The sequence below is a fragment of the Hyla sarda genome, chromosome 4 (assembly GCF_029499605.1).
Source record: "Hyla sarda isolate aHylSar1 chromosome 4, aHylSar1.hap1, whole genome shotgun sequence".
Taxonomy (NCBI): Eukaryota; Metazoa; Chordata; class Amphibia; order Anura; family Hylidae; genus Hyla; species Hyla sarda.
This window is the reverse complement of record NC_079192.1, coordinates 159837393-159847045: the sequence shown is the minus strand read 5'-3', so window position 1 is coordinate 159847045 and position 9653 is coordinate 159837393. Positions and strand designations below refer to the sequence as shown.

General features: G+C 40.1%; 1 protein-coding gene across 1 annotated transcript in view; it reads left to right on the top strand.

Moving 5' to 3' along the window:
- The first annotated feature begins 7957 nt into the window (after window positions 1-7957).
- Window positions 7958-9653, top strand: part of LOC130368607 (proprotein convertase subtilisin/kexin type 5-like) — a 154266-nt gene continuing 152570 nt past the window's right edge. Inside the window, exon 1 of the mRNA XM_056572514.1 lies at window positions 7958-8084. The gene's annotated coding sequence lies outside the window, so the exon portion shown is untranslated. The remainder of the gene's footprint in view (window positions 8085-9653) is intronic.

The following is a 9653-nucleotide window of genomic DNA, read 5'->3' as shown; positions in this document are numbered from 1 at the left end:
CAGTTTGGTCACCACTGTATAGTGGTCTCCAAACTGTGCTCTTCCAGATGTTGAAAAACTACAACTCCCAGCATGCTGAGACTGTCTGGGAATGCTGGGAGTTGTAGTTCTGCAACATTTGAAGGGCCAGATGTTACAGAAAGACAACTCCCAGCATGCCTGGGCAGTCTGGCCATGCTTGGAGTTATAGTTTTGCAATATCTGTAGGGCTACAGCTTCGGAACCACTGTATAGTGGTCTCCAAACTGTGGCCCTCCAGATGTTGCAAAACTACAACTCCCAGCATGCCCAGACAGCCTTTGGCTGTCTGGGCATGCTGGGAGTTGTAGTTTGGCAACTTCTAGAAGGCAGCCAAACTACCACTGATCTTCACTGCTGCCTCCACCGCTGCTCCACCGCCATCTCCTTACTGCCGCCGATCCCACCGCCGGTCCCGCCGCGATCGCCGGTCCCACACACATTCTGGCCCCCATTGCCATCTCCTCCCCCCCACTCTGCCCATACATCCAGGGGCAAGCAGAGCGGGATTTAAACTTTAAACGCCCCCCCCTTCCGGCCCCAACTGCCATTGGTCGGTTAGTCCTAACCGACCAATGGCAGGGGATAGGAGAGATGACACCCCTGTCACCTCGCTCCTATCATTCAGAATGATTGGGGATTTCTCTGAATTCTCCGATCATCCCTATTTTCTGGGCTATCAGGTCATCGGAGACCCGATCAGCCCAGAATCGCCGCAAATTGCTGATCTGAATTGATCGACAATTTGCGGCAATCGCTGATATGGGGGAGACCTCAGGAAGCCCCTGGGCGATATGCCGGGATGCCTGCTGAACAATCTCAGCAGGCACCCTGGTCCCCGCCCGGTGAGAAACGCAGGGTGTACCTGTACACCCTCAGACCTTAAGGGTTTAAAATCCCATGACCTATAACTTTTAAATTTTTTCGTAAAAGCGGCGGTATGAGTACTTTTTATACTTTTTTTAAATTTTATTTTGAATATTATGTGACAAAAAAATCAGCAATTGTGGACATTTAAAAATTTTTTACGTTTACGCCATTCACCATACGGGATCAATAACATTATATTTTGTTAGTTCGGACATTTACGCACGCAGCTATACCAAATATGTTTATTAATTATTTTTTTAACGCTTTGTTGGGGGTAAAATGGAAAAAAATGGCTATTTACTTTTTTTTATTGGGGAAGGGGATTTTTCACAATTTAAAACTTTTTTTATACTTTTTTTTATTTTTTGATACTTTTTTTTTTTACACTTTAATAGTCTAGGGGACTATTAATAGCAATCATATTGCATAGCACTGATCAGTTTTATCGGCTATCTTCTGCTCTGGTCTGCTCAATTTCAGACCAGAGCAGAAGACCCGACGTGACGGATGGAGGCAGGTGAGGGGACCTCCATCTGCCATTACAGATGATCGGATCCCTGCGGCAGAAAGTTAAACAGATTTGTAAATTACTTCTATAAAAAATCTTAAACCTTCCAGTACTTCTCAGCTGCTGTATGCTCCAGAGGAAATTATTTTCTTTTTGAATTTCCTTTCTGTCTGACCACAGTGCTCTCTCCTGACACCTCTTTCCATGTCAGGAACTGTCCAGAGCAGGATAAGTTTGCTATGGGGATTTGCTCCTACTCTGGACAGTTCCTAAAATGGACTGTGGTAGGCAGAAATTCACAAAGAAAAGAACTTCCTTTGGAGCATATAGCAGCTACATACTGGAAGGATTAAGATTTTTAAATAGAAGTAATTTACAAATTACTGGTACCAATTGATTAAAAAATAAATAAAAAATGTTTTCCAGCGGAGTACCCCTTTTAGTTAAAGTTTGGCAGGTCCCACTGACTTTGGCGGTAATGTCCGACTGTTGGGGGATAGAAGAGTAAGGCTTGTTGGATTTCAAGTGCCTTACCCTTCTGTTTGTAGAGAGATAAGATGCTCCCAGAACTGCCTGGCAGCTACTTACTCCTCTTTTCTCCATTGAAAACACATAAACATTTGGCTGTGCTAAACGTTAATGTGAATGGGGAGATTGGGATAGACAGGTGTAAGCCAAAAGTTTACCCTGAGTTTTTCTTTGAAATACCAGTTTGCAGTGGTGAGGGGACCTGCTGGGATTTCATGTTACACATGGCTTTGGTAGCATAAAGCTGCTGATCAAGTACCTTCATGGTGGTGCTTGAGCAGCTCGGCACCTCTTCCTTGATGCTTGGCTTAAAAAAGTAGATTTTATAAGTTTGTCAATCACCATCAGCTCCAGGAAATGTACAGTTTACTTTTATACCCTAACAGCTATGTAATAGTGTCTGCAGATCCCCTTGAAAGTACTTGTCTCAGGAAGACAACCCTGTCTAATAGGAATATGAATCGCATGTAGAGGGTCTTATTTGGTGCCATCTCTTTATAACCAAGAATGAACAGCTGCTCTATGACAGTGGTTTCCCTTCTGGCAGACTCAAGTTTTGTATTAAATTGATGGCTATTCATCTAAATGGCTAACATGTAATACTACATTTCAGGGGAAGCCACTCCTTGGAAAATGACTGGCTAAAGCATTCCCTCGGCAGAAGACAGCATGCCACTAGCATCATTCTTTTGATAAGGGGATTGGTAGTGCCAAGTAATTCATTGGCAGTCTATCTGGTTTGATAGTTCTATGTAACAAGTCTATGTCATTTTACAACTATACAATTGGCCCTCTGTTGAACTGTAGGGTCAGACTTCTGCTGAAATTAGGAATCTGGATCCCATAGAGTTGAAGCAACTGATCTCCTACAGATACAAACATGATCAGAGGGAAACCGCTTCGACCTAGCCTAATGTTTCATCATACCGACTTGTGGCTTTGCATCAGTATTTGTAAGCCAAAACCATGAGCAGGGTATAAACACAGAAATGGCACAAATCTTTATTCATTATCTCTGTTTATTTTCCACTGCTGTTTTTAAAAAAAAAATTTTATTACAAATACTAATTATTCAAAATACTGAACTAAACACACTAGTGTCAATACGGTTCTACAGTTTTAAGTAAAAAAGGACGTGCAGGACAAAGACAGAAAAATATGGTAGGACAGCCAAGGTTACAGGCAGCAGGCCTGAAGGTCTCCCACCGAGACAATCTATTGTGCAGTAATGTAGCTGTGAGACAGGGTTATATAGATTTGCTGATGCATAAACATGTTGCAGCTGAGATGATCATGAGCCAGCAGTAAGAGGGTAAAAGCGGCTCAAAAGGAGACAGAACATATTAAGTGGTGATATAGCTCACTAATGGCAGTCTCGGAGGATTCATAGCACAGTGCACTTATTACAGCTATAATTGGTCATATAGAAAATATCTAAGAGCCTACATTACTTTCATAAGAGGGATGAAGAGAAACAAGTTCCTCTATCACTGTATGCATTTAATTACCAATAAACCCAGTGCAGCTGAATGAGTATGTGAATCTATATATTCTGTCTAGATGGAAAAAGGACCTACCTTGGAGTCATATGGCGATGATTGCAATTATCATTATAGCAATGTTGGTTCTCACGTGGTCCCTGTGATGGAGAGAAAGAAGACAATCGTGTGGCGCTTGCTGGAGAGTATTGGTAGGAAGTATAGATTAACCGACAGGCGGACAGTAAAATAATAAAGAATGTTGGCTTTATTGACCAAAATAGGGACAACTCGTTTCGAGAGGACCTGCTCCCCTCTTCCTCAGGTCCATGGTGTGTACATACAAGAAGTGGTCTATTTATATCCAAAAAGGCTGCAAAACTGACCCAGCCCAAGTCAGGTGTAGTCACAATTTCACATGGCTATGTAAACAAACTTCACGTAACATAAACAAATGTTCAAAATCATAAATGCAGTGGTGTAACCTGAATATATTGGTATTGGGATATATGCACTGTTAATAAAGTTCAAATATTTGGGTGACATAGTCTGGCGGCGTTTGTGCTAATGCGCGGCTTGTGCAGTTCAGTTTGCCGGCGGTGATATGAATTCTCCATGCGCATGGCTCCAGGTCTACGTGTGCACAGCGCTTAGGGTCAGTGTGTACTGCTGCCTGTCTTCCCCGGAGTAGGCGCGCACACAGAGCAACAAGTTTGTGTGCTCCGCCGATGTTTATACAGACATCGTACCGGCTCGGCTGGAATGGGGAGCTGGAGCACACAATGTACAGTAGTGGTAGCCGTGGAGCCTCACCATAGTGAGTGCCCATTTAAAGCAATTTTAGGCTGGGTTCAGACATGTGTTTACAGTATTTGGTCAGTTGTTGTTTTAGGTCCCTTTTGACTTCCATCTAACATCTGGCCATGTTTCTTAGGCAAAAAATGTGTGAAAAAGTGATGGGAAAACCACTGCAAAAATGACAGATTTTGCCCAGAAAATGTGTAAAACCTCACATAACGGCGTGTTACACAGAGGCAATTGTAGGTCAAACAGGATGATATTGCACTGTGTAATCGGTCCAAAGATCAGCTGATGAACAACCAAACATTTGTTAAAACCATAATTCATCATCTAGAATAAATAATGGAGGTATAAACGATCAAGCAATTGTTCCTGCAGCCCTGCCTGCATGATATCCATGTGATAGGCTACTTAATCGAGCGCCGATGTACTTGATTGGCATTTGCATTTAGTAGCAGTCTGCTCGTGTAATACCACCCTTACAGTATGTTCACACTCTGCAGACTTTTTGCAGAATGTCTGTTATTATCCTCTTTATTTTAAAAGAATGTACATAATGAATAACCCCATTTAGTTGTAAGGAATGGATTACAGAAATTTCTGCATGGAATCTACTCATGGGAAGATACCCTCAGGAGATTTGGCATCATTTCCAGACCATAATATGATGAACTTTCATTTGACTATGTTTTGAAATTGTGGATTTTAATAATGAAATAAATGCTTTGGGTAATTCATAATATTGTGATTTATTTCCTGTACTTATTTCCTAGGAATTCCTTCCAATCTGTTCTGAGTTGTGGTAGGAGCTGTGACCTCTATGACTTAACTGAGCCCTACAGGAGGCTTTTGTAATCTGAAATGAGGAACAGTGAAAGACTATTATGCTTCAGCGGTCCCTTTGTGTAACTCCAATTCATGAGATACTGTATAACATTCTTTCTTGATGTGATTACTTCCCTCCCTTGCCTGACTACTCGTAGAGAAGGACATTTAAATGTAAATCGATAGCTTCTTTCACGGAGAGCTAAAATGGGTTAGCACTATTCCATGAAGAAAAAAACATAGGTAGATAAAGAGATAAAACATAGATGTAGCAAAGGCACATTATTTGCCACTTTCCTTAGAACTACACGAAACCCCATTAACTAAAAGGGTATGTTCACATTGGGTCCATTTTCCTACTGTCTTGTAAACACAAAAGGCTTCATTTACTAAGGCTTTTCCGAGATTTTGTAGGGTTTTGCGTCACATGTGTTGTGCATCAGAATTTGCAAAAAAGATCCAAAAAACCTACTAACTCAGAAAAACCATAAAAGGGGCGTGCAGCCAGGAAAAGGGGAGTGCCTCCAAAAAGGGACCTGTCCTGTCATTTTAAGGGAAAAAAATAAAAATTTACTAATGATTCCAGATAAATTGTGGTAGATTTGCATTCTGGAAAACCTGACAGCTTAGAGCATGTGTAAACAAAGCAAAATGTAGGGAAAAGCACAACATTAGTAAATAACATGGAAAAATATCTATCAGCAAAAACCCCCACAAAAAAAATACACTTCACTCTTAGGCCCCTTTCACACTATAAATTAGTCCGTTTTAAAGACTCGTTATAATGTTTCGTTATGAAAACCCTTAAAATCGTCTATTAAACGGCAGTTACAAAATTCCATTATAGTCTATGGGATTTTTACATTATCGGTTTTAACCCGTCATAGTCCGTTATTAATAATGGACGTAATTTTGTGACAGGAGAAAGAACAGAAGAAATAGTTCATGCACTATATCTCCCATTACTTTCTCCTGTCACAAAATAATGTCCATTATTAATAACGGGCTATGACAGGTTAAAACGGATAATGTAAAAATACCATAGACTTTAACATCTGTTTTTAATGGTTTTCTTAACGGGTAATTATAACTGATCTTTAAAACGGATAATTCTATAGTGTGAAAGCAGCCTTAGTAAATGAGGCCCAAAAAGGATTCAAGCTGTTTTTCAGAGTGAAAGGTTTAGGAGGCAGGAAAGTAGCCTGACAGAAGGAGAAATATGTAGTTTTTCTTAAAAGATACATTACAAAGGTTTTTGTTTTTTTACATTCGCTTGTTCTTTTGATTAATGTAAAGTTTGTTAAATAACAATGCTTATTTAATAGTTAAAAGTGGAAAATCTTGCAGTAAAAGTCAGCATGTTACCCTATCCTTAAATTGTTACTGTCATTAAAAACAACTTTTGACATGTTGATCAGACATGTGAAAAGTTGTTGATCATATCGGGTCTCAATGCTGAGATTCACTGCATTCATAAATTATTATTCGGGGAAGTGGGCGGCATTGTGCTCCGCTCCACAGCCAGCCAAGCGATTTGTACATTTCTGTAGACATTTGAAAATCACAGTTGTTTTTACTATATATTGCAGGATAAAGGACAAGTATCTGATGGAGGCGGAGGGCTGTGAGGGGTGTTTTGGCCTCCCACAATCTCCTGTACAGGGCCCAACAACTCACCTGTTTTGGAAGCACTCTGATACCCACCCTCGGATTATAGAGTACTACTTTAAGCCGCTTTCATAGAGCAGTGGTCAGCATGAGCATTTTGAAAGACAGAATTGATAGTGGAATTATAAATAGAATTGAAAGAAAAGAAAAATAGAATTGGAAATGATGAAAAACTGCACCTGTGGTGTCCCAGTACCAGAGTGTGTCCTGTCAGGTAAACATTGCTTCAGGTGTATGTGATACCATACCTTTTAGAGGTCTTTGCATCACATCAATTCTTGGTGGTGTAGGTAGCACATGGTGTTTTTTGTGCACCTTTCCTTTTGCTTGATTAAAAAAAAAAAAATTGGGTCCACATCTTTTATCCTAAGAAAAGTTAAGTTTTAGCTAATGCATATCCTCAATACTTACTTGTGGTCTGATAAGGAGGAATGTTTGTAACTGGGGAGCAGTGCCTTAAACATGTTTTGCACTATCCATATTTGTTTAAGTGTTGGTGTGGCACCATGGTCATCTACTCTGATGCATCAGGCATTGGTGGGGGGAAATCCTGGCTTATCCATGCCTGATTCATCTTAACAAAGTTCAGTCTCTCCATATTTTTCGTGGACAGACAAGTTCTCATTGGGGTTACTATGGCCCCTGCCGCACTAAATACCTGTTCTGATGGCATACTACTGGCCGGGGAGGACAGCTTTTCCAGCTTTTCCAGTGCTAGTTGCGGCAACAAATCAAGTTTGGCTGGCCAGAAGTCCAGCGGATCTTCAAGGTGTGTTGGCATGGTCTCCATTTCCTTGTGATTCCTATTCATAGTTTCCTTCACCTTGTGTTTTCCCGTTCATGGAAAGGACAATGTTGAATTCTGGGCTATTCTGTCCTGCTGAAACCTGTATACATTGAAAAAAAAAATCTATTCAAAGTATAGAAGGGCAATTGTGCTGGATGCTGTCAAATATCATTTTTTTTTGCTTTCTAAGGTATTCTTTTTCATGAAGAGATTTATGAATATAAAAGACCCCCCTCTGTCCTCCCACATGATCCTGCTGGATACATTTTGGTATGGTGTCTACTTTAGTATAGTTTTTTTTTTTTTGCTGTAGAAATAAAATGATACTTTGCTAGATTCACAATAATGTGGTGTAAACGGAGCCTAAGTAGGTATGAAGGAGGTATGAACGTATAACAAGGGAAATGCTTTGAAAAGGGTTATCCACCTTTAAGAAGGCCCAAAATGCTTTAAAATAACAAACTGTTCCTTCAGCGCTCCAGTGTTACTTCAGCAGCATTATGTGACTGTTGCAGCCTCGGCATTCATTCTCCATATGGACTGTGAACTCTGCTCCTAAACCAAGACCAGAGCCCTGTCCAGAGGGGTAAAGGAGGGGGAGGTAAGTAAAAGTTTGTTTTAATGCATTTGGGGTATATACATTTTTGGGGATAACCTCTTTGGATAACCAATTTTTTTTTTTTTTTAAATCAGCTGGTGCCAGAAAGTTAAACATATTTGTAAATTACTTCTGTTTAAAAATCTTAACCCTTCCAGTAATTATCAGCTGCAGTATGCTCCATAGGAAGTTATTTTCTTTTTGATTTTCTTTTCTGTCTGACCACAGTGTTCTCTGCTGACACCTCTGTCCATGTCAGGAACTGTCCACAGCAGGAAAGGTTTGCTATGGGGATTTGCTCCTACTCTGGACAGTTCCTGAAATGGACAGAGGTGTCAGCAGAGAGCAATGTGGTCAAACAGAAAATAAATTTAAAAAGAAAAGAACTTTCTCTGAAGCATACAGCAGCTGATAATTACTGGAATGGTTAAGATTTTTAAATAGAAGTCATTTACAAATCTATGAATAAAGCAGAAGGCGTCAGCTCACCCAATGTTATCGCACGGCAGAAAAACCTCAGGCAAAGATATAGAACAGCAGTAGCCAGCGATAAAAGTAACTTCACCTTTATTATCATCCAGATTAAAAACATCAACATAGATTCCTCTCAGACACAAAGACAATGGCATAAACTCAGGATATGTCCAGCATGACGCGTTTCAGGTCATGTGACCTTTCATCAGATGCATCTGATGAAAGGTCACATGACCTGAAACGCATCATTTAACTTTCTGGCACCAGTTGATTTAATAAAAATGTTTTCCACTGGAGTACCCCTTTAAGCTGGAGCTCCATAGCAACTTGTAGCCACACTACAACATCTATGAGCAATAGTTAATGTGATCATCATGGTAAAATCTGCCAGAAAGGCTGGGTTCACATGTAGTATTTGGGTCAGTATATTTAACCAAAACCAGGAGAACATTCAAATCTTTTAATCATAGTTTTTGTCTGAGCCAGTTCACTCCTGGTTTTGGCTAAAACTATTGAGTATAATACTACATGTGGACCCAGCCTTAGGCTATGTTCACACGGGAGAATTGCTGCATGGAATTCAACATGAAAATTCTGCATACATTTCTAGCCAGTAAACTTTAATGGGATTACGCTGTCCCATTCACATGGCAGAATTTCTACTGCAGAATTTCCGCTGCAGGGATTTTATTGAAGTGATTGGGCAATAAATTCCGTTCAGAAATTCTGCCGTGTGAACGTTGCCTTACTGTAATAACAACATGACAACCAGCAGAAATCCAGACCTACACGAATTCTGCCCAAGCACAGTCATTAAAAACATTATTGTAATTTAAGTTGTGGAACTTTTCAACCAAAATCTTTGGTGCAGGTAAAATAGAGACACTTCATGGATGAAAACCTAGGAACCTCACACATGCCCTCTCTTTTTCTATATTTTTATATTTGGAAAATGTTAAATGCAAAATTTGTCTCATGTAGGAAAATACTATGCAGATTCCTAACATGAAAACCGACCCTGTCAGATAAGGTCATTGGCAAAGACTATTGTAACCTTAGTGAGTAATGGCCTTTGTGTTAGTAATTCATCTGGATCAA